The sequence below is a fragment of the Diceros bicornis genome, chromosome 12 (assembly GCF_020826845.1).
Source record: "Diceros bicornis minor isolate mBicDic1 chromosome 12, mDicBic1.mat.cur, whole genome shotgun sequence".
NCBI lineage: Eukaryota > Metazoa > Chordata > Mammalia > Perissodactyla > Rhinocerotidae > Diceros > Diceros bicornis.
In genome coordinates this window covers 25,621,163-25,647,695 of record NC_080751.1, presented here as the reverse complement: position 1 = coordinate 25,647,695, position 26,533 = coordinate 25,621,163, and the positions used below count along the sequence as shown (strand labels likewise).

The 26,533-nt window shown below is 39.7% G+C and overlaps 1 long non-coding RNA gene and 1 pseudogene across 1 annotated transcript; one reads left to right on the top strand and one right to left on the bottom strand.

Annotated features, from left to right (window-relative positions):
* Window positions 1-248: 248 nt before the first annotated feature.
* LOC131411673 (uncharacterized) lies at window positions 249-26,533 on the bottom strand. Its single transcript, XR_009221631.1, has 4 exons — window positions 26,311-26,533; window positions 9,869-9,961; window positions 1,750-1,849; window positions 249-377 (listed from the first exon to the last, which is right to left on the bottom strand). It is a non-coding gene; the product is annotated as an uncharacterized LOC131411673 (long non-coding RNA).
* On the top strand, window positions 6,985-7,563 carry LOC131411672 (large ribosomal subunit protein uL11-like; annotated as a pseudogene).

Below are 26,533 nucleotides of genomic sequence, written 5' to 3'. Positions count from 1 at the left end.
TTTTGATGTCTTTCTCCAAGGCATCAGTGACACTCAGAAAGAGCCATCTGATTCCATTTTCCTTATGGTTAGTACTTTCTCCAATCTCTGAAAAGCTGGTGCATCCCGTTTCACTAGTACTCCATCCAAGTTCACCAACAGTGAAAGTTTTAACGGTTACGCTGCATACCAGGAGCTTGTAGTGTTCCTCCTACCATCAGTGATGGAGTCCTCATTGCCAGATAGCAGATGGGTGATCCAGTTCCAAAATCTCATTTTAGAGTCTACTTCCTTGAACTACTCCTGGCACCAGCTGTGTTAGGTTGGGTTTTCTGGGCAACAGACTCTGAGACGAAGATTTTGTGCAAGTGGCTTATTGAGGATCAACACCTGCAGAACTGAACAGAAGGAGTAGTTGAACTGCAATGCAGTCACAGCAAAAACCAGGGGAATTCTGGAGCAGGTATGGCTGGCCCTTCAAAGTTATCCCACCTTGAGGCAAGGGGGCTGGCCCTTCTCATTCCCCCATTGAGCAAACATTGGATGCGGGCTTTCCCCAGGTAGGGGATAACTTTGTTATCCCAAGTGACCCAAGGTCACTTGGGTGAGGTTGCTGTCTTTGCATGAGGGCAATTCTCAGAGAGGAATTAGCTGAGAACTCTTATGCTCCGACCTTCCCAGCAGCTGGAGAAAGGAAAGCCTCAGTAGGGAAGCGGGGTGGATCTGGGTGATACACCAGTATCCACCACAGAGATTATACCTAAAATTGCAAGAGAGGATTAGAGAAAAGAGGGAGTCCAGGATAGGTCACTGGAGAGACTCCTATGTTTATGTGACAATAGGAATAAGAATTGTCAGAAAAGGAAATACTAGATATACAGGAAAACACAGAGAGCAGAGAGCCATGGAAAACAAGGAGGCAAACAGGAAGAGTCCCCAGGAAGCTTAGAGTTTATTAATCTAATCTACTAAGTTTATTTTTCTTATTTTTTATTCCCCTTCCCCAAAGCCCCAGTACATAGTTGTATATTCTAGTTGTAGGTCCTTCTAGTTCTTCTATGTGGGTCGCTGCCACAGCATGGCTACTGAGAGTTCTGCACCTGGGAACTGAACCTGGCCTGCTGAAGTGGAGTGCACTGAACTTTAACCACTAGGCCATCAGGGCTGGCTCCCCATCTACTAACTTTATAGATGAGGCATTCCAGAGCAGGAAGACTAAGTGGGTTAATTCCAGTTCTCTCAACAAGTTAGTGACAAAGCCGGGACAAGCGTGCAGGTTTTCTGATTCCCTGTCCAATGTTCTTAACTCGATGTTTCCTCCTTGCATCATGTGTAGGTGATCTCTTTCTTATTCACCCTTGGATGAGAGGAGGGAAAAGTTAAGTGAGTGAGACTCTGGAATGTTCCATTTGTGGGGGCTTGGTTTCTAACTTCATTACCTCTTACAAAAAATTTCTTGAATTATATATACTATTACATTAGTTCTTCCTTTCACATTGAATAATGTCCATAAAGTGACATTATTCAATGTGAAGGGAGTTACTAACAAGTCTATAGATTATTTTTTTAAAAAGCTATTAAACTTCTGGAAAATTTCTTCTCCAGAGCAGATTGGCTGCCTAACTTGTTGTAGGCTTGTGGCAGAAACAAGGGACGTTCCTTTCATTTCTCTGCTTTAAATATAAGGCCGAACTTAGTAAGACTTTCTTTTTCTCTTTTTTATAAAACTTATCAGGGTGTGCCAAAAATATTTAGTTGAAAAAAACTTACCAGATGAGAGGGGTTGAGTTATCATTGTGATGTTATAAATTGGAACAGTTAATTTAGTCTTGTGCATCCAGACTTGTGGTTATTTTAGAACAAAAATTCCCTGAAAAAAAAAATGATGATTGGTCACTGAGATCTGGCGCTGTAATACTTAGTTTTCTATATAGCTTTAGAGTTTGCAGTTGAAAGGCCGCATGCCTAGTATGGAGCATGTGGGCCCTACACACATTCAGAAGATATTGAAAATTAGGGCTTAAAATTCCCAGATAGCCTTGTGGGAGAAAACAGTTTTCACAAGGGCCTGACGACTAAGCAGATCCTCTTGTCATTGTACACTCTCTTTACCACATGACGTGTCCAGTCACGGAAGGACAGAGGGCTTGGAGCACACTAAAGAGACTAAATATGGGCTGTGGGGAGAGCCTAGGAAGGATAGGGCTTTTCTTTCTCCCTACTCCCCTCTGCTTTGTGCGGGGAGCAGAAGGCCACTTTTTTCATTTGTTTTGTCTTGTTTGGCTTTGCTTTTTGACACTGGGGACAACTTTTTTTAATAGGCCAATAATTTTTATTCAGATATTGCAATTATGGTGGCTAGTAGCATATTCACAAATATTCTGAGTCAACAATATACTTGCACACCATCTAATGGCTCTAAAAATATTTAATTTCCATATGTTCATGAACAGAACTTTGGGGTTGATTCCAAGGAGGCTCAAATTCTACACATTTACTGGCCACTTAAACTATAAAATTCAGTGATACTGAGCAATATGGATCACATTTCCTCTCAAAATACATTTATGTATAAATATAGTAAGTTAAATTTACTTGAGTTAATTTTTTTTTTTTTTGGTGAGGAAGATCAGCCCTGAGCTAACATCCATGCCAATCCTCCTCTTTTTGCTGAGGAAGACTGGCTCTGAGCTAATATCTATTGCCAATCCTCCTCCTTTTTTCCCCAAAGCCCCAGTAGATAGTTGTATGTCATAGTTGCACATCCTTCTAGTTGCTGTATGTGGGACGCAGCCTCAGTGTGGCCGGAGAAGCGGTGCGTCGGTGCGTGCCCGGGATCCGAACCTGGGCAGCCGGTAGCGGAGCATGCGCACTTAACTGCTAAGCCATGGGGTGGGCCCCAACTTGAGTTAATTTTTAATTCTGAGATGAGAAACAAAGTAATCCAAGAAAGGACAACTTATTCAGAGACCTAAGATCTTCATTCATGTTCTAAAGCTAACACAAATATATGAATACAAACATATGGATCCTTGAAAATACCTGGAAGATTGAAATGTTCGATTTTCAATTAAGATCTTTTCCATTGTGTTTAGAGAACATTGAGAAGCAGCTTGTTCTCTCAGGAGGGAACCTACATTTACTGAGCTCATCAGACTAATATATAAAATCCAAACTCCAAAATTTTGATCTATGATAAGAAACATATCATTGCTTACACTTTAGTCCTTTTAGTAACGACTGCATTTTCTCCCAGTAGGTGGACATATTTCTGACCATCTTCTGGGCCATAAAACAGGTCTCAATAAATTTAAAAGGAATCAAGTCATACAAAGTGTTTTCTTTGACCAAATAGAATTAAATTAGAAATAAATAACAGAAAGATCTCTGGAAAATCCCCAAATAATTAGAAACTAAATCACATACTCTGTATAACTTGTGAGTCAAAAAGAGAGCAAAAAAGAAATTGGAAAGTATTTTGAACTGAATGAAAATGAAAACAACAACATAACATTTGTGGATGCAACTAAGGCAGTATTTTAAGGTAAATTTATAGCACTAAACATCTACATTAGAAAAGAAGAAAGGTCTCAAATCAATGACCTTAGCTTCCTCTTTCAGAAACTAGAAACAGAAGAGCAAATTAAAACCAAAGTGCACAGAAGAAGGGAAATAATAAAGATAAAAGCAGAGATCAATGAAGTAGAAAATAGAAAAATAATAAAGAAAATCATGAAACCAAAAGCTGGTTTTGAAATTGACAAGCCTCTAGCCAAATTCATCAGAGGAAAAGAAAAGAGAGAGAGTAAAGACACAAATTACCAATATTAAGAATGAGAGAGAAAGCATCATTACAGATCCTATAGAAATTAAAAGGATCAAAAGGTAATATTATAAACAACTTTTGCCAATAAATTTGATGACCTGGATGAAATGGACATGTTCTCTGAAAGAAACAAAGTACCAAAGTTCATTTATGAGGAAACATATAACCTAAATAGCCTTATATCTACTAAAGGAATTGATTTGTTGTTAAAAAACCTCCCACAAAGAAAATGCTAGGTCCATACGGCTTCACTGAAAAATCTGCCATATATTTAAAGAAGAAATAATACTAATTCTACATAAAATTTTCCAGAGAATGAAGGAAGAAGAGTACTTTCCTACACATTCTATGAAGTCAGCAATACCCTGATACCAAAACCGTCAAGGACATTAAAAAAAAGAAAACTACAGACCAATAACCCTCATGAACATGGATGTAAAATCATTAACAAAATATTAGCAAATTGAATCTAATAATATATAAAATGGATAACACATTATGACTAAGTGGAATTTATACCAGGAATGTAAGGTTTAATATTCAAAAATCAATTATATAATTCACCGCATTGATAGACCAAAGGGAAAAATCATATGACCATCTCAATAGATGAAAATAAAAGCATTTGACATATTCAACAACCATTTGGCTAAACACTCTCAGCAAACTAGTAATAGAAGGGAATTTCCTCAATCTGGTAAAGGGCATCTATGATAAACCTACCGCTAACATCATGCTTAATAGTGTAGGATTGAATGCTTTCTCCCTAAGATCAAGAAGAAGGCAAGGATGCCCAGTCTAGCCCTGTCTATTGAATATTGTGCTGGGGGTCCTAGACAGTTCAATAAAGCAATAAATAAATAAATAAATAAATAAATAAATAAATAGGAAAGAAAGAAAAGAAATTAATTTCTTTCATTTTCGCTTCCACTCTGTGGAAGTAAAACTCTTTTTATTCACATAAGACATTGTTATCTATGTAAAATCTTAAAGCATCTACAAAAAGCTGCTAGAATAAAAAAATAAATTTAGCAAGTTCACAGGATACAAGGTCAATATACAAAAAGCTATTGTATTTCTATATACTAGCAAAAAACAATCAAAACATTAAAATTTTAAAAATCACTTATAATAGCATAAAAAATGAACCATTTTGGGGCCGGCCCAGTGGCGTAGTAGTTAAGTTCGCATGCTCTGCTTCAGCAGCCCAGGGTTTGCAAGTTCAAATCCCAGGTGTGGACCAACGCACCGCTCATCAAATCGTGCTGTGGTGGCATCTGACATACAAAATAGAGGAAGATGGGGGGACAGATGTTAGCTCAGAGCCAATCTTCCTCAGCAAAAGGAGGAGGATTGGCAACAGATGTTAGCTCAGGGCCAATCTACCTCACCCCCCCCCCAAAAAAAACCCAAGAACTATTTGGTGATAAATTTAATATAAAATGTGCAAGACATGCACTGAAAACTATAAAATATTGATGAGAGAAATTAAAGAAGATATATGTAAATAGAAAGACATCCTCTGTTCACGGATTGGAAGACTTAATATTGTTAAGAGGGCAATATTGCCCAAAGAAATCCACAGATTCAGTGCAATCCCTATCAAAATCCCAATGGCTTTTTTTGCAATAATGGAAAAGCTAATTCTAAAATTTATATGGAATTGCAAGGGATTCTAAGTAGCCAAAACAATCTTGAAAAAGAACAAAACAGGAGGACTCATACTTCCCCATTTCAAAACTTGTTACAAAGCTACAGTAATCAAAACAGTGTGGTACTGGCATAAGGATAGACATAAAGATCAATGGAATAGAATTGAGAGTCCAGAAATAAACCTGTACATTTACGGTCAATTGATTTTCAACAAGAATGTTAACACTGTTCAATGAAGAAAGAATAGTCTCCTCAACAAATGGTGCTGAGACAACTGGATATCTACATGCAAAAGAATCAAGTTGGACCCTTACCTCACATCACAAACAAAAATTAATTCAAAATAGATCAATGACCTAAAAACAGGAGCTAAATTATAAAACTCTCATAAGAAAACATAGGGCTAAATCTTCATGACCCTGGATTTGACAATGGTTTCTTAGATATGACACCAAAAGCACAAGTAACAAAAGAAAAAATAGATAAATTAGGACTTCACCAAAATTAAAAACTTTTTGGGGCAGGCCCGATGGCGTAGGGGTTAAGTGTGTGCGCTCCACTGCTGGTGGCCTGGGTTGGGATCCTGGGCACGCACCCGACGCACCGCTTGTCAGGCCATGCTGTGGCGGCGTCCCACATAAAGTGGAGGAAGATGGGCACGGATTTTAGCCCAGGGCCAGTCTTCCTCAGTAAAAAGAGGAGGATTGGCATGGATGTTAGCTCAGGGCTGATCTTCCTCACACACACAAAAGGAAATTAACAAGAGTTGGCAAGGATGTGGAGAAAATGCAATCTTTGTACATTGCTTGTGGGAATGTAAAATGGTGTTGCCACTGTTGAAAACAGTTTGGGTCTTCCTCAAAAAGTTACACATAGAATTACCATATGACCTAGCAGTTCCTCTCCTGGGTATATACCCAAAAGAATCGAAAACAGACGTTAAAACAAAAACTTATAAATGAATGTTCACAGTAGCACCATTCACAATATCCAAAGGTAGAAACAACCTAAAGGTCCATCATCTGATGAATGGATAAACAAAATGTGGTATATATATATATAACGGAACATTATTCCGCCATAAAAGGAATGAAGTACTGATACATACTACATCATGGATGAACTTTAAAAACATGCTAAGTGAAAGAGGCTAGACACAAAAGGCCGCATATTGTATGATTCTATTTATATGAAATATCCACAGGAGGCAAATTCATGGAGACAGAAAGCATATTAGTGGTTGCCAGAGACAGGAGGGAGGGTGGGGAGGGGGAATGACTGTTTAATGGGTACAGCTTTTGGGATAATGAAAATATTCTGGAACTAGATAGTGATGATGGTTGATAGTGATAAATTTAACATAAAATGTGCATGACTTGGATACTGAACACTACAAAATACTGCTAAGAGAAATTGAAAACCTAAGTAAGGGGAGAGAAATACGGTGCTTATGTATCAAAAGAGTCCATATCTTTAAGATGTCATTTCTCCTGAAAATGATCTATATAGTTTTCGGCTTTCGGCTTTTGGCTCAGAGGAGTCCAAGGTGCGATTTTCTTTGGTCGTCCCGAATCCGGGTTCATCCAACAGCAGCTGCCTCCACCATGCCACTTAAGCTCAACCCCAATGAGATCAAAGTCATGAACCGGAGGTGCACAGATGGGGAAGTGAGTGCCACATCTGCCCTGGTCCCCAAGATCAGCCCCCTGGGTCTGTCTCCAACGGGTCTGTCCTTGGTAATGATATCTCCAAGGCAACTGTTGATTGGAAGAGTCTGAGGATTACAGTGAAACTGACCATCTAGAACCAACAGGCTCAGATTGAGGTGGTACCTTCTGCCTCTGCCCTGATCATCAAAGCCCTCAAGCAATGGCAGGAGACAGGAAAAAGCAGAAAAACATTTAGCACAGTGGAAATATCACTTTTGAAGAGGTTGTCAACATTGCCCAACAGATGTGCACCAGTCATTGGCCAGAGAACTCTCTAGAACCATTACAGAGATCCTAGGGACTGTGCAGTCTGTGGGCTGCAATGTTGATGGCTGCCACTGTCATGATGTCATGGATGACATCAACAGTGGTGCAGTGGAATACCCAGCTAGTTAGGAACCACTGATCGTTAGACAAAAAAAAAAAAAAAATCTACATATTCAATGCAAGGTTTCTTAGCGGCAGATCCACTGACATCTTGAGCCAGATAATTCTTTGTTGTGAGAGGCCATCCTGAGCATTGTAGGATGTTTAGCATCATCCCTGGCCTTGGCCTATTAGATTCCAGTAGCACCTCCCCGTTGAGACAACCAAAAATGTCTCCAGACATTGCCTAATACCCCCTCAGGCATAAAATTACCTTTTGTTAAGAGCCACTAATTCAATGCAATTCCAAACAAAATCCCAATTGCAAAAATTAGCAAAGTGATTCTAAAATTTAGGTGGAAATGCAAAAGACCTAGAAAAGCCAAAACAATTTTGAAGAAGAACATGGAGGACTTACATTATCTGTTTTCAAGACTTATTATAAAGCTGTAGGAATCAAGACATTGTGATATCAGTAAAAAGATGATCAGTGAGGGGCCGGCCCTGTGGCTTGGCAGTTAAGTGCACACGCTCCGCTACTGGCGGCCCAAGTTCGGATCCCAGGCGCTCACCAACGCACCGCATGTCAGGCCCTGCTGAGGCGGTGTCCCACATACAGCAACTAGAACGATGTGCAACTATGACATACAACTATCTACTGGGGCTTTGGGGAGAAAAACGGGGAAAAAAAGGAGGAGGATTGGCAATAGATGGTAGCTCAGGGCCCGTCTTCCTCAGCAAAAAGAGGAGGATTGGCATGGATGTTAGCTCAGGGCTGATCTTCCTCACACACACACAAAAAAAGATGATCAGTGGAACAGAAAAGAGGCTAGAAATAGGCTCACAGAATTGTGGCTGACTAATTTTTACCAAGGTTCCTATGTAATTCAATGGAGAATAGATAAATTTTTTTAACAAATGATGCTGGAATAATTGGACATCCACAAGCCAAAAAAACAAAAACTATTTAACCTCAATTCTTACTTCACAGCTTATAAAATATTAATGTTAAATGGATCATAAACCTAAATGTAAGAGCTAAAACTATAAAACTTCTAGAAGAAAAAAAGGAGAATCTTAGTAACTTTTTATAAGGCAAAAATTTCTTAAATAGAACACAAAAAGGAAGAACTATAAAAGAAAAAATTTGATAAATTGGACTGTATTTGTTTTCTAAGGCTACTGTAACAAGTTACCCCAAAGAAGGTGGCTTAAAACAACTGAAATGTGTTTTCTCACATTTCTGGAAGCCAGATGTCCAAAATCAAGGTGTGGCAGGGCCACACACCCTTTGAAGTCTCCAAGGGAGAATCCTTTCTTACTTTTCTAGCTTCTGGTGGTTCCTAGTATTCCTTAGCTTGTGGCAGCATGTGATATTGTGATTTATAATAAGAAATATATATTTGATCTTCGTCCTGTTTCTGGCACAGAGCTCTTAAAACTCTCGTAATTTCCTAAATGATGACAGTGACAAACATGTTTTTTGTTATGTTAGTGAGGTGACTTCTGGCCTCCTCCTAATGATGGGACTGGTTGCCAGGAGAACCAAAGATGTGATTACAGGGTTGGAATTTTCAGTCTCAATCTCCTGACCTCCAGGGAGAGGAGAGGGGCTGGAGGTTGAATTGATCACCAATGGTCAACGATTTAATCAGTCATGCCTATGTAATGAAACCTCCATAACAACCCAAAAGGATGGAGTTCGGAGAGCTTCTAGATTGGGAAACCAGAATGCTTCCACATACCATGGTGCCAGGCCCCAAACTCCACAGATACAGAAGCTCCTTTGTTCGGGACCTCACCCTATGTATCTCTTCATCTCGCTGCTGATTTGTGTCCTTTACTATCCTTTGCAATAAATAAAAATCTAGTGAGTAAATGGATTTCTTGAGTTCTGTGAGCTGCTCTGCCTAATTAATCAAACCCAAGGAGGGGGTCGTGGGAATCTCTGATTTATAGCGATTTAATAGCCAGTTGGTCAGAAGTACAGGTAACAGCCTGGGCTTTCGATTGGCATCTGAAGTGGAGGGCAGTCTTGTGAGACTAAACCCTTAACCTGTGGAATCTGATGCGATTTCTGGGTAGATAGAGTCGGAATTGATTTGAATTGTAGGATACCTAGGTGGTGCGGGAGAATTACTTGGTGGTGTGGGGAAACCCCCACATACTGGAATTGGTACCAGAAACTATTTACAGCATGACTGAAATCTCTGCCTCCATCTTCACAAGGCTTTCTTCTCTGTGTCTCTGTGTGTCCTTTTCTGTCTCTTATAAGGATAGTATCATTGGATTTAGGGCCCACCCTAATCCAGTATGATCTCATCTCAATCCTTACCTTAATTACATCTGCAAAGATCTTATTTCCAAACGAGATCACTTTCTGAGCTTCTGGGTGGACATCAATTTGGAGGGAACAGTATTCAATCCACTGCATGGCATTCATCAAAATTAAAAACTTTTGCTCTTCAAAAGACACTTTTAAGAAAAAGAAAAAGCAATCCAGAGACTGGGAGAAAATATTTATGAAACATATATCCAACAAAGAACACTTATCCAGAATATATAAAAAACTCTTACAACCCTATAATAACAAGACAAACAACCCAATAAAAGACGGGTAAAAGTTTTGAACAGACACTTGACCAAAGAAGATATACAGATGGCAAATATGGTCATGAAAAGATACTCAACAGTGTTAGTCCTTAGGAAAATGCAAATTAAAACCACAATGAGACACCACTACACACCCACTAGAATGGCTAAAACTTAAAAGACTCACCATCAAATATTGGTGAGGATTCATAGGATCTGGAACCCTCACATCTGCTGCTGGGAATGCAGAATGGTATAACTTTACTGAACACAATGTGTTCGTCTCTTGGTGAGCGTGGAGCCGAAAAGCACAACCAAGGCAGAAGCAGGTGAAGAAAGGCTTATCACTTGCACAAGCAATGGAGAACACCAGAGATAGCTCCAAAAGCAGTGTCTCTCTGAGCACAGCTCCAAAAGCAGTGTCTCTCTGAGCACAGCTTGGGGCTTTTTTTTTATGGGGAGCATTCATGAATAATCATTATGGAAGCCCTTGTCATCAGATGTAGGGGGAGGGGATTCTGGCGCAAGGACAATCGTTAATCACGTTTTCTTCATACACTGCATGTATAGAAAATGGTGGTTAAGTCTTGCCCTGGGTGGAAAGTTTAATATTACCATGAGGGGCCGGCCCCGTCGCTTAGCAGTTAAGCGCGCCGCTCTGCTACTGGTGGCCTGGGTTTGGATCCCAGGCACGCACCGAGGCACCGCTTCTCCGGCCATGCTGAGGCTGCCACTCACATACAGCAAGTGGAAGGATGTGCAACTATGACGTAGAACTATCTACTGGGGCTTTGGGGAAAAAAAGGAGGAGGATTGGCAACAGATGTTAGCTCAGAGCCGGTCTTCCTTGGCAAAAAAGAGGAGGATTAGCATGGATGTTAGCTCAGGGCTGATCTTCCTCATAAAAAAAAAATATATATATATGTTACCATGAGATTATAATGAGGACTGTTTACTTTACTTCATGCTGGAGCAGTTTGATGCGGCTAGAACCAGCTTCAGCTAGCTTGCTTGTGGGAACCTTCTGTGGTTGGGCTCTTCCTGAAACTTTCTGTCTGCAAAACACTCAACAGATAATGTTAGTTTTCCTACCAGATCCTTTGTACTCCTTTCTTTGCCTGGCTCCCTGGTTACATAACCACTTTGGAAAACAGTTTGGTAGTGTCTTTTAAACCTAAATATAGGGCCGGCCCCGTGGCTTAGCGGTTAAGTGCGCGTGCTCCGCTGCTGGCGGCCCGGTTCGGATCCCGGGCGTGCACTGAGGTACTGCTTCTCCGGCCATGCTGAGGCCGTGTCCCACATACAGCAACTAGAAGGATGTGCAGCTATGACATACAACTATCTACTGGGGCTTTGGTGGGAAAAAATATAAATAAATAAAATCTTTAAAAAAAAAATAAACCTAAATATACACTTATCAAATGACCTAGAAAGTTCACACCTAGGTATTTACCTGAGAGAAATGAAAACAGATTCACACAAAGATTTGTACGTGAATGTTAATAGCACTTTTATTCATAACAGCTAAAATTTGGAAATATCCTAAATGTCCAGCTCCTGGTGAATGGATAAATAAATTGTGGTATATTGATAAAATGGGACAAACATTTTGATAACTACTCAGCAACAAAAGGAAAGAAACTACTGCTATGTATAACAAAATGGTTGCTTCTCAGAATTAACGCCAAGGGAAAGAAGCTAGACGTGAAAGACAACATACTATGTGATTTCATTTATATGGAATTCTAGAAAAGGCAAGACTATGGTGATAGAAAGCTAATCAGTGGTTTCCAGACACCAGGGGTTGGGAGTAAGGTATTAACTACAAAGGGGGATTTTTGGAATACTGGAAATATTTTATATCACGATGCGGTGGAGATTATATGACTGTATACATGTGTCAAAACTCATCTAATTATACACTTAAAATTGGTATATTTTATAATATGTACGTTATATCTCAATAAAGCAAGACCTATCATCCTGAAACTTCAGAACTCTGGGACTTCCAAAGAAAAAAGCAGGTAACATCTAAAGGCTTGGTAATCAGGACAGCATCTGGCTTTTCAAGAGTAATTTTGGAATCTAGAGGACAACTGAGAAACGTCACCAAAATTCTGAAGAATTTTATAGCCAGCTAACCTATAACCAAGTTTGAGGGTAGAATATGGCTGTTTCTAGACATATAGAGGCTCAAATAAATTACTTCTCACTTATTTCTCAGGAAGTTGTTGGAGACTGTGTTCTGCCCAAATGAGGGGTTAAACCAAGAAAGAGAAGGAATCCAGGAAATAAGGGATTGAACACAGGAGACAAATAAAAGAATGTGTAGGAAAGTAGAGATGAGAAATCCTAGGATGATAGATGAGTAACAGGTAAACAGAGAACCCGTCCAGACTGGAGCAGAAGAATGAAAGATTCCAAAAGGATGTCTCCAGAAAAAAATGAAACATTACCTGAGGTATTGGACTAGATTTTAAGAAATTTTACAGCAGTTTCAGAGTTTGAGAATTAATCAGTAACAGGTATCTGGAAAACTAAGTAATAGAGAGGATGAGGCAATTATTACTTTCAGGGAAAACAATAAGTTGCCCAACTTAAATAATTGTACACTACATGACTCAGTAAAAAATATTTACATGGTCATAATAATGTAGATGTTAAATATTAATTTAATTAAAAACAGCAACATAGGGTACGATTTTTTGCACCTTCACTAAAACAGTTCCATTTTTCATCTTGAGGATTGCTTTATATTATAGCCCTTTTTCTCCTCCTTGCTGTTAGGTTGTGGACTATCAATTCTCACTAGTGTCAAATGTTTGTCCCTAGTAGATACTGCTGTCCACTTCTAGTTTTCTTCTAATCTGCTATGAGCTTAACCAGATGCTCAAGCTTATTTTATTATGTAAAATTGGAATATGTAAAGTATAACTTGCCTAAGTTTTTTTTTTTTTTGGTGAGGAAGATTAGCCCTGGGCTAACATCTGTTGCCAATCCTCCTCCTTTTGCTGAGGAAGATTGGCCCTGGGCTAACATCCATGCCCATCTTCCTCTACTTTATATGTGGACTCCTACCACAGCATGGCTTGATGAGCAGTGTGTAGGTCTACACCCAGGATCGGAACCTGCAAACCCCGGACTGCTGAAGTGGAGCACATAAACTTAACCACTACACCACTGGCTGGCCCCAACTTGCCTAAGTTTTAATACACGGTTATGGTGACATTTATATTTGTTTGGTCAAAGGCCTTTTTTTGCTTTTGTGACTATGGATAAATTACCTAAACTCTCTGTGAGGGAAATACTAGTACCCATTTCAAGGGTTGTTGTAAGGATTAAAAGTTGATTTAAGGTAGATTTAATATAATTTATTAATTTTCTTTCATTAATCAATTTTTAAAGTTAGAAAAATAAAGTAATAAATCAATATGCTAGTCTTCATTACCTAATTGGTAAAAAGGAATGTCATGTATAGCCAAATTATAAGCTATTTATAAAGCAAGGAATATGATCTAAGTCCTGATATTTCTTTGGTAAATGTATCTATATATTTGAATCAAACTCTGAGGTTCTGCTTTTGACAATAAATAAACAACTCTCAGGTATAAAGATCAGAAATAGCACCATTATTTCATTATGTATTATTTCTTTTTTTTTTTTTTGTGAGGAAGATTAGCCCTGAGCTAACATCCATGCTAATCCTCCTCTTTTTGCTGAGGAAGACGGGCTCTGAGCTAACATCTATTGCCAATCCTCCTCCTTTTTTCCCCCAAATCCCCAGTAGGTAGTTGTATGTCATAGTTGCACATCCTTCTAGTTGCTGTATGTGGGACACGGCCTCAGCACGGCAGGAGAAGTGGTGCGTCGGTGCGCGCCCGGGGTCCGAACCCGGGCTGCCAGTAGCGGAGCTCGCGCACTTAACCACTAAGCCACGGGGCCAGCCCCTCGTTAGATATTATGATAAAACTTTTCCCATGGATCTAATGAAACGAAAAGATATAGACTGCAAAAATTAATTGATCTGGCATGTGACATACAATTGTATTTTTGTTAGTAGGAAATAGATAATATTAAGTAAAATAAATATGATATAAAGATGAGAATTAAGATTGGAATAAATATTTTATCATATGATTTGATAAAAATAGTTTGTAACTATTTTATTGAATAACACACCAAATTTGAAAGAGATCATGTAAAAACTTGGTTTGCTTTAGCTAGTGTGTCATGAAAAATTTGATGATCCTAGAAAATATTTTAGTTGCGTCTAAAATAATCAACTGCTTTGGCCATTCCAACATATTTCTTTCCTGCTGATGACACGACTTTGGGATGAATATTGAGAATAGGTGAAAAGAATTATATTTTAGCATGTGAAAAAACTATCGTTAAGCTTTTTCTTTTTCTTTTTGTGAGGAAGATTAGCCCTGAGCTATCATCTGTTGCCAGTCCTCCTCTTTTTTGCTGAGGAAGATGGGCCCCAGGGCTCATCTTCCTCTACTTTATATGGGACGCCACCACAGCATGGCTTGATAAGGGTGAATATGTTCACACCTGGGATCCAGGCATGCGAACCCTGGGCAGCTGAAGCGAGCGAGAGAACTTAACTACTAGGCCACTGGGAGGCCCCAAGCTTTTTTTTTAAAGACGATCTCTGTGCTTTGCTTCATTAAGATAAATGCTTTCTTTGATAATTCTTAGAGGATGGAAGAAGCCTTACTGCCACCACTCCACTGTACTATATATTTTATTTGGACCATAACAACATGAGATAAAACAGCTCATTTCTAAAACCAAGTTTTACTCTTCACAGTGTGCAAAAGATAGGGAAAGATTGGTTCCTTGTTAATCATTGAGGAAGACTTCCCCTTTGTTTGATGCCCTGGTGGATATTATTCACCTGGTGGTGCCATAAAAATCAGATTTGGGATGAATAATGACTATGCCTTTCTTTTTGAAACGTTGGAGAAGGGCTGTTGTGAACACAGGTAATTTCCCAAGCAGGTTAATTTTGGGAAAAAGAATACATAGAAGTTCAGGATCGGAAAATTGATTTCCTCAAAGCTATCCATAATTGAGCATGTCTTGGAAAGCATTCTGTACTCCCAGTGGTATGAGAATCCCCAGTTTGAAGGCCACTATGGTAGACTCAAAAATGGCTTACCGTGCCTTAAGAAAACATTGCCATCTAGTGGCAACTACTTCAAGTCGTAGACACAAGGACCTAAAGGTTCCCTTGACCCTTTTGAAGGTCACCTCTGACTCAGCCCCAAGTAGCAAAATACCTTGCATTTATTTTGTACATTATACTTTACATTGTGCTTTCTACATATATCGTTATTTATCACTCCAAGCAAGCCCTGAGGTGGTGATGCTATATTCTTCTATAGATGAGGCAATTGAGGATCAGAGAGGGTAACTCATCCAAGGTCATGCTTTCATATATTCATTCAAGATCCATTTATCATGGATAAAAAGCACTATTACATGACTAACATTATCCCAGGCATGGAGTAGGGGGATGGGTTATGGGTGAATTCAAAGATGACTAAGACACAATGTCCTTAAATCATTCACAATCTAGTGTGGACATAGAATTATGAATGCTGGAGTCAGGATTTGCATCCAGGACTAATGTGCATCAGTGTTCTTGCCACTATATCATGGTATAGTATATGTAAATATCATAAGGGTGTTTGGATGAACACTGGAGTCCTCATTCCCCATGAGGTCAGTCATGGGGAAAGGTGTTTTCCAAGCAAGATGACTCACTGAATTAAAATGTCAACTGAACAGAGTGCCTTACCTTCCCTCTCCTTTTAATCTACTACTTGCAATCTGCTGTGGGCTTGGAAACTAGATAAGCAAATTTATTAAAAGGTACTTAACATGAAAGTAAATTACCTGAGTGAAAATCCTAGAAACCCCCAAGGAGTGTTGTGCATGAGTTTTAGACCATAGACTTTATTACGTCTGTGTTGGCCATTCTTGGGACTTAAGTCTTAAGATATCCTCTCTCTGAGCTGACGCCAGGCAGCTGAGTTAGCCAGTGAGTTCTGAGTGGGCAGTGTTACAGTAGAATAGATAATTGTGCCATAATAAGCACAGTGAGTTAGGAAAAACCCACATTCCTTATCAGGGCATGCCTCCCTCCCCAGCCTAGTATTTAGGATCTCTCTCCTAGCTTAGTACATTGCAGAAATTGGCCTTCTTTCTGTTTTTTGAACATTCCAAGTTCTTGCTTAACTCAGGCCTTTGTAACATTTTTCCCTTTTCCTCACTTTTCACAAGGCTAGCTCCTCATCTTGCAGAATTCAGCTTAAATGTCACCTTCTCAGAAAGCTTTTCACTGACCACTCCACCTAATATCTAATATAATAACTAATATCCACCTTATCTATGCTCTCTATCAACACCCATTTGTGTCCTAAAAATAGACATCTTTCTACACTAACTGAAGCTTTAGCACTTACCTTCCAATATATACATATTTTGTCTGTTATCTTTATTGTTTATCTCCCCCCACCAGAACGTAAGCTTTGTGAGGACAAGTATTTTGTCTACTTGGCTCATTTCTGTATGCCTGCCACCTAGAATAGGACTTGGCACATGGTAGGTGCTCAATAAATATCTGTGAATGAATTGAATGAAAACTCTTTCCCTCTTTATCTCATTTGGTTATTCTCAATAGACACAGCCAACTCGCCTGGTTTTCTTAAATAGATTCTAATTCTATTTTTCTTAGCAGCTCATGAAGCAGGACTGCTGTGTGCCTTTGTTCCAGGAAATGGACGGAATTCTGGTCACCTTCCCAGGGCCCAACCTTCTCTGGGACAGGAAATCAGGCATTAGTTAGGTGTGTTGAATCACGTTTCCTAAGTCTACACTGCCACATCATTTGTTAACGCTCTTGAGCAGGATACTGGGTAATGAGGCCAGGGTCTTGTTCAGATATTAGGTTAGCTTTCCTCCATTCCTAACCACAAACTGCACCCCTGTGATAAGCTGGCTCTCCAGCACATGTGCCGCAGATCTCACCATGGGAAGGCGGGCCTGGAGAGAGTGGAGGTTCTTGCATTCATCCTATTAACAATGCCAAGTTCATTCCCTGCTGGTATTAGGTCAAGTGTGAGGATGTCTTCTGAAAAGAACAGTATATATCCTGTGAAGGGCTGAAAAACGCACCGCTAAGTCACCAACTTCCAATGAGTGCCATGGCAGTTAGGAAGGAGCAAGGTCCCTCAGCCCAGTGATCTTAGAAGTCATTCATGAAGGTCTAGAGTGTATACAGCACTACCCTGAATGTGGAAAAGAAGAATCCAGGGGCCGGCCAGGTGGTGCAAGTGGTTAAGTGTGCGTGCTCCGCTGCGGTGGCCTGGGTTCACCGGGCCGGATCCTGGGCGCTCACTGACGCACCCCTTGGCAAGCCATGCTGTGGCGGCATCCCATATAAAGTGGAGGAAGATGGGCACGGATGTTAGCCCAGGGCCAGTCTTCCTCAGCAAAAAGAGGAGGATTCGCAGATGTTAGCTCAGGACTGATCTTCCTCACACGCAAAAAAAAAAAAAAAAAAAAGAAAGAAAGAAAACAAAAGAAGAATCCCTATGCTGCCCTCTTAGAGGGAGCCAGAGTGGGGCTGAACGCTTCCCTCGAAAAAGAAAAACCTGCTAGCACCCTATCCCCACTCCCTGAGCAGCCAGTCTTCCTGGCAGTTGTCTGCATCCTGGTCTCCACTGCCTCGCTTTCTGTTCACTACTTCTGGCCTCACTACCTTTCCAGCGTCCTCCCGTACCCTTTCTTCCTCACTTACCACAGTCCACCTCCCACAGGCCTTTCAATCTTGAATGTGATAAGTATTTTGAAGCTCAGACCTTTGCACATGCTATCTCTACTCTCATGTGAACAAGACACTCAGCTAACATTATCTATTTATCCTTTGCATTTTGGCCTCTCACTATCCCCTGCCCTATGTTTTCACCTATTAAGGAACCCAAACTACATTTGCCCATGTAATCATAGATGTATCTGTTTCTAAATGTATAGATTAATGTAGAGAGAATTGATATTTTGTGATTGAGTCTTCTGTCTTCCTATCCAAGAAAATGATTGACCTTTCCATCTGTTCAAGTCTTCTTTTGTGTTCCTGAGGAACATTTTAAAGTGTTCGTTACGTAGATCTTTGCATTTCTCAGTAAGTTTATTCCTGGGAATTTATTTTTTTTGTTGCTGTTATAAATAGTGTCTTTTCCCCACTATACCTAACTGATTGCTATTTGTATACAGAAAAGCTATTGGTTTGTATACATTAATTGAATTCTTGTTTTGTTTATTGTGGATTTTCCATTTGACTCTCTTGGGGTTTCCAGATATATAATCATATCTATAAATAGTGATACATTATAACTCCTCCTTTCCAGTTTTGACACCAATAATTCCCTCCTCCTGTCCAATTGCATTGACTACTACATCTAGGGCAATATTAAATAACCATGGTGACATCTTGTCTTGTTCCCGTTTAGTGAGAATGCTTCCATTGTTTTCCCATTAAGCACAAAACTAACTTTTTTGTTCGTAAATCTCTTGAATCTGTCTATTTCTCTCTATTTTCACTGCTGTCACCTTAGTTCAAGACACTATGATTTTTCACCTGTAATAACGCCCAATTTTCGTTTTTATTCTTGTCCTACGAATTCATTCTCCACACAACAGCTCAAGTGGCCTCAAAAAAATGGAAATCCGATCATGTTGTTTCTCTCTTAAAACACTCCAGTGGCTTCTCATCCCTTTTAGGATGAAGTGTAAAATCCTTAACATGACCCACAAGGCCCTGTATAATTTGACCTCTGCATATATCTTCAGCTTCATCATGTACCTGCCCTTCCTCACCGCAGTCCAGCTCATGCAGGCCTTTCAGTTCCTTGAATGTAATAAGTATTTTCCACCTCCAGACTTTGCACATGCTGTTTTGTCTCTACCCTTTGCTTAGGTAACATCATCTTCCTTACCCTTTGCATTTCAGTTTTTCACTGACTTTCTCAGGAAAGCCTTCCCTAACACCTCAGACCGGGTGTTATATACTCTCACCGTACCCTCTTCTTTTCTCTCACAGTCCTTTTCACCATAGTACCCTTACATATAACTATTTATACAATTTTTTATTGTCTGTCCTTCCTGTTGGGTTGAGAATTGTACTAGTGCCTGATACATTGCTAATTCTCAATAACTATTTGTTAAATAAATAAATGAATATAAATTATTCAAAACGCATGAAGATACAAGGACTGCATCTCTGTTCATATATAAGAGACATCTCAGGTTCTGAGACTGCACAATCAGCGACTGGTGTCTTGGCAGGGGAATATGGGATGATATCAAAGCAAACAGATTAGAAAATGGATACATATTGTTATGCCAGATAGTAAAGAAGTTATCAAAGGGCGGGGCCCATGGCTTAGCGGTTAAGTGTGCGCGCTCCACTGCTGGCGGCCCAGGTTCAGATCCCGGGCGCGCACCGATGCACTGCTTCTCCGGCCATGCTGAGGCCGCGTCCCACATACAGCAACTAGAAGGATGTGCAACTATGACATACAACTATCTACTGGGGCTTTGAGGGGGAAAAAAAGAAAGAAAGAAAGAAAGAAAGAAGTTATCAAAGACTATTGAGGTCATGTCAAAAGGACTCCAGAGCCAACTTGAAGATGCTCCAATGGCCAAAAGTGGAAAAATATGTGTGAGAAAAATAACTACAATAGATTGAAACACATCAAATATGTTTACCTCTTATAATGATACTAAGAAAATAAAAACTCAGTTAACCTTTTGGAAGATGGTAAGAAATCAGCTAATTCTTTTGAAAACTGGTAATAAAGGGGAAAAAAATCAAGTGTTTATTCTGCCTTTCCTGTATTAACTTTACCTCTGGACAACTGAATAGTTAATGAGAGGAAGTGTCTTTTTTAATGGATGTATTCCAGCTAATACACAAAGAAAATGATAGAATTAGAATATCAGAGTTTTGCAGCCTAAATTGAATTAATGGATCTAGGCAATGATTAGCAACGACTGATCACACCGTTATTGATACTTCCACCAAATAGAAGGACACAACACAATGTATAAAAATGTCTTACAAGAAAAAAAAGTCAAACCTGAATCTGATCAATCCAGGTCCAACTACTCATTTACAGGAAACAAAGGGGATAGAGGAGCATGTTAAATTATTCCGTGGGGATGCAATGAACAAAGTTCAGGCTCTGGAAAACTTTACAAGACAGAAGACTTGATTTCCTCTACAAAAAGTTATAAGGGATAAAAAGAGAGATGGAAGAGAACTTAAAGATTTAAAGCCTTAAAAGATATATCAACCATTTGCATCGTATGGACCTTGTTTGGATGACTGGATATTTGAAGATATTAAGGAACTATTAGGGGTTTTTTTAGGCATCGTAATGGTATTGTGGTTAGAATTATTTTTTAAAAGCATCTCTATCTTTTAGAAGTATATAGGAAAATATTTACAGATGAAATGACATGGTGTCTGGAATTTGCTTCAAGTTAATCCTGGGTAGAGAGAGTGGGTGGGGATATAAATGAAATAAGATAGCCTCTGATTTGATAACTATTAAGTCAGCTTGATGAGTAGTTGGGAATTCATTTTATGAGTCTTCTACTTTTGTATATGTTCAAAATTTTCAGTAAAATAACGGGTCAAAAAATTAATAGAAAAGAGAGGGACAACGTTTCTTCTGGGTTTCAATATATCAGACTCAGAGTGAATGTCTAGATTCTAGGAGGCATTTAAAAAAAAACATAGATCTGGTTGTTGAGTGTCTAAATCTTGACAGCTTGTGGCTTGAAGGAGCAGCCATGCTTCACTGGCTGTGGGGAGCCAGGAGCAGAGTACACTTCAGAAGCTCAGGGCCTTTTGTTCTGGTTACACCCAAATGATCCAGATGGCAGGAACAGGATGAAATGACAACAAATATTTATTCCATCTTAGTATTGTCCTCTACTACTTGGATTTCCAAGAAAAAACTTGGACACAGGGCAATCCTTTTCGTCCAAGCCTTTTAAATTTTTGTCTCCTGTTCCAGCACTCTCACAATAATGAGCAGCAGGATTCATGAGAGTAAATTAGACTTTTATCAAATGGAGGTGAAAAGCACAGCCATTCAGTGTAGACCAGTGCTGTTCAATAGAACTTTCTGTAATGATGGAAAAGTCTTGTATCTCCACTCTTTAATGTGGTAGCCAATGGCCACATGTGGCTACTGAGCACTTGAAATGGGACTAGTGTGACTGAGGAAATGAATTTTAAATTTTATTTAATTTTTTTTTTAATAATTTTATTTTTTTCCCCCAGTAGATAGTTGTATGTCATAGCTGCACATCCTTCCAGTTGCTGTATGTGGGACGCGGCCTCAGCATGGCCGGAGAAGCGGTGCATTGGTGTGCGCCCGGGATCCGAACCCAGGCTGCCAGCAGCGGAGCGCGAGCACTTAACCGCTAAGCCACGGGGCCGGCCATATTTAATTTTAATTAGTTTAAATTAAATAGCCTCCTGTGGCTGGCAGCAACTGTATTGGACAGCACAGTTTGACTCTATGTAATATCTATAGTAACTGCTTTCTTAATGATTTCTACTATAAACTCCGTCACAAAGAATGATTTATTCTTTCTAGCCAAACAGGTCGGTCAACATTAATTTTAGTAGACATTCTTCTCCTATTCCTATTCTGACCACTTCATTTAAAACAATTTATTTAACTGTTTTATTTAAAACAATAGCAAAACCTGTGAGGATTTTGATTACTAACTTTTCCACTTATCTTCCAGGAGACAAACAGATGTATGCAATATTGCTGAAAAAGATTATCTAATCCACAAACTTCCTTTTTACATAATTTATTCATTTAGCAAGTATTTAATGAGCACCTACCCTGCGCCAGGCACTGTATCTATTGGTGCTATGAGTATATTGATTGTAGTGGATGCTGTAGCGTGCTGCCCGGATACCCTCCTTCAGGACAAAGGCACTCATTCTCCCAGCACCTAGATGTATTGGCTGCCCTCAACTCTTAGCCGAATCCCTCTCCAGGAATTGCCTGAGGCTGAGGAAATTGCCTGGCCCAAACTCATGGTCCCTCCCTAGGAATAGCCCACATCCAGTCGATATGGGCATATAAAGTAGGTCCACTTACTGAAATTTGTGACAACCCTGAAAGGCCATCCTAAGCCCAGAGCACCCCATGAGACCAGCTGAGGCCTTTGTTGCAACCATATCATAGTTCAGCTTCTTCCTCTGCCTAACAACCCCAATGGTTGTTCCTAAATGCAAATCTCCATTTCAGATAGAATTGGTTCCTGCCCTCATGGATGCTATTCCGGCAGGGATGAAGAAACTGAAATCCAGAGAGTTTTAAGAACTAGCCCAAGGACACACAGTTGATTCATGGTAGAGCTAGGAGAATCCATTTTCCTGGCATTCAGTGTAGTGCTCTTTCCACTACACCATGTGGCCTTATAATAAAGCATGCTGCACCAGGAAATCACAATCTGCTATTGGTAGTAGTACCAAGAGAAAAATATCTTCCTAATGCTTCCCTCTTCTTCTAGACACAGGATCCTGATGGAAGTTACTGTCTTCTTAAATGACCCAGATTCCTTGACCACATGGTTGGTTGAGAGGCAGGTACCAATCATGGTAGCCTGGCTATGTTGGCCCAGGGATGGGCACATGACTGAAGCCAAGCCAATCACAACCCTTCCCCAGAATTGTTCTTAAACTGGTGCTGAGCAACTATTTTTCATCCTAGCTGGAATGGTGGAAATTAATAAACAGAAACCTCATTAAAATGGAGTGGGGAGGCCAAAAGGAGGAGCCCTCATGCCCTTCATCATAGTGGAGCCCAACAGGAAGAAGAAAGACTTCCTCTTCTTCACCAGCAAGAAGCTCAGCCAATGAGAGACTGTGACAACTCAGCCAATGAAAAACCAGTACACTGTGAACTCCCAGTCTCCTCCAATGGACTCTTTGTTTACAATAGCCCTCCCAACTTCCTCTTCCCCTCTGTAAAAGAGTTTCTCCTCTCCTTGTTGCTTTGGACTTTCATGTGGCTCACAGTGGTTGCAGACCCAGAATTATAATTCTTTGCTGATTCCGAATAAACCCATATTTGCTGGAGAAATAACTGTCTATTTGTTTAAGGTCAACAGAATATATTAAGAATGTCAGTTTAGAGGGATCTAAACTCATCTGGGGAAGATGAGGATCTCCTCATCTTGGGAAGAAGCTGGTTTGAGAGAAAAGAGGCTTCCCTGCAGAGAGAAGTGAAGAGAGAGTAACACAAAGTCCTGATGGCAATTTGTGTCCCTCTTTCAAGACAGCCCTAAAGCCAATGCCTCTCTTGCTCTACCTAAGGCTTGGTTATTTGAGCCAATGAATTTTTTCTTTTTGCTTAAGCTAGTTCATAATGGATTTCTATCCTGTCGTCCTACCACCCTAGCAAATTGATTTCATTTTTCTATTTTACCTTGTCATCTGTGTTTTGCATGCCATTTTCATATAACTTGTATTCTTTCACATACAATTTTGTATTCTGCCTTTTCACTTGCTGTTACTTCATTCATATTTTTCCATAGTTGACACAGTGGCCACAAGTTAATAATTCTAACAAGTCAACATGCCACAATCTAACAGTCTCCCAGCTGTAGAATATTTAGATTGTTTGTTTTTTTTCCTCCTCATTATTATACTTAACATTATAATGATCAACTTGGTGTATGTAGCTTTGTTCTTTTTTTTTTTTTTTGAGGAAGATTGGCCCTGAGCTAACATCCATTGCCAATCTTCCTCTATTTTGTATGTGGGACCCCGCCACAGCATGGCTTGATGAGCCATGTGTATGTCCACGACCAGGATCCAAACCTGCAAACCCACAGGCCACCAAAGTGGAGCCCAGGAACTTAACCACTATGCCACCAGGCAGGCCCCTCTAGCTTTATTCTTATGTTGAATTAATTTTTAAGTTAAATTTCCGGCAGAGGGATTGCTGAATCAAAGGGTATGAACACTTTCATGGTTTTCAACACAAAAGTGAATATTTTTTACATTTCAGAAGAAGTTTGCCTAGATGTCAAGTTTAAAGGAAATGTCAGTCTTTAATGGTGATAGCCTTGAGATACTCCTTCCTGACTAAATTTCTGTCACTTTGCCCTGCTTACATTGCCAATTGCTGCCTGTTGCTCATCTAGAACACCTGGGGGTGGGAAGAAATGCCTCAGGCCACAGTAGTTGGCTGTGCTGGGTTTTTGCAAGAATGAAACTCCAGGGTAATGTAGGGTTCTCACAAAGGAAAGGGGGGTCTGTGGAAGGGGCTGGGCGTTTCAGGATAGAGGCTTTCCAAATACCAAATTCTCCCAACGCACAGCCAGATTCAGAATCTCATTAAGGTGAGAAACCCTCCACAAGAGATTCTGGTAACAAGTCCCTAATAAACCTCTTATTATATGCTCCCACAGCACTTTGGGTTTTTCCTTCATAGTACTTATTGCAAATTATTAATTATGCAATTCATTGTCCCATTTCTGGGAATTTAATTTAATAATTAATTCTTAAGAGGATGTTAACTTTTTTTTTTGTGAGGAAGATCAGCCCTGAGCTAACATCCATGCCAATCCTCCTCTTTTTGCTGAGGAAGACCAGCTCTGAGCTAACATCTATTGCCAATCTTCCTCCTTTTTTTCCCTTTTTCTCCCCAAAGCCCCAGTAGATAGTTGTATGTCGTAGTTGCACATCCTTCTAGTTGCTGTATGTGGGACGCCACCTCAGCATGGCTGGAGAAGCCGTGCGTTGGTGCGCGCCCAGGATCCCAACCTGGGCTGCCAGTAAGGAAGACATTAAATTAAGAGTTAATTCAACAGAAGGAAAAAGCTACGTACATCATGTTGTCTATAAGCTCCATGAGAGCAGAGGTTTGTGTTCTTTTTGTTCACCCCTGTGTCCTAAGCATTTAAAACAGTGCCTGACACATAGTAGGCCCTGAACAAATATTTGTTGAATGAATAAATAATCAAATTAGCATAATAAAAGAAACTAAGTTAACTATGTTTCTTAAATTTACTTGACCACGGAATCATTTTTTCAAATCCAAGTTAGCATTCTAAGGGACACACTTGGGAAATGCCAAGTCCACATATTAGGGAAAAGTATCAAGGGGAGATGAGGATATAGCCTTGTGTGTAGCACAGGAATTCTGTACCCTCAGAACTTGCCTGTGGAACTGCTGCACCCACTTGGAACACAGCAGAGAGGAACTGACCGACTTTAAGGGAATTTTGTTGAAGCAAGTTGATCAACACAGCATTTTGATAATCAGGTGGAAATTTAATGCTTCTAGTTAATGTTTGCTTGAAAATTTGTAATTTGTGGATCAGTGAGCAGTTTTACAGGCCAGTCTTATCAAACTGTTTGGAAGACATCTCTAAGATGCTTCTTAGGGAAGTTTATTTGTGAGCATTTTCCCAAAGCTGACACACATTGAAGTTAAATGAGTCTTCTGCATATTTTAAAAGATTAACATATCCAAATAAAAAGATTAATTAATTCACAGAGACCTTCTCTGACTGTAAAAGTGAGAAATTATTCTGGTTTTTAGTCACTGTGAGTATAAAGAGCTCTAGATTAGGAATCTAGATTAGTTGAGACACTTGGTTCTAATTCCAGCTCTGCTCCCAAAGAACCTGCTTGATCTTTAGGAGCCATTCTGAGCCTCAGGGTCTCCTTCTATAAAGTGAGAAGATTGAATTAAAAAGACTAATTTTCCTTCCAGCTCAGATAGTCAGCGGTCCTCATCTGAAAGTGCATTTAGTCTCCAGGAATGGCATAAGTAGCTGTGAAGATGAAGAACTGGTTAATACCTTCATTGCTGCGGCTAGTACAGTCTCCAAGACCATTATAAGCAAGTGGATGCCAAAATACAAAGTTCAAATTTCACAACTTAAATCATGATCACTCTTCGGCTGAGCAATTCAAGAGGCTCTCATGGAACAGGTTTGAGTAAGGCCCACTTATATTTAATGCTGGCTGAGAAGGAAAGTGAAATGTGATGAAAGATACACTGAAATTAACCCAAAGCAGACCCTTTGCTATTTGCAGGTCTATAGTAGAACTGCTTTACTTACCAGCTTTGTTCTGTGACCTTATAAGTGTCTCTTGAGCTTCCAGCACTCGATTTTTCCCTCAGATACATTTTCCCTGTACTGCTTATCTTGTAAAATTAACTACTGTGTTACAGATGTATGAGCCAAAGCTAATTTTATAAGAAACTTGAGTGAGAGGAAATCAATCTTTCAAGGTCCCTGAAGACCGGAGATCATAAAGAAATGGCTAAGGAGATAGTTTCTG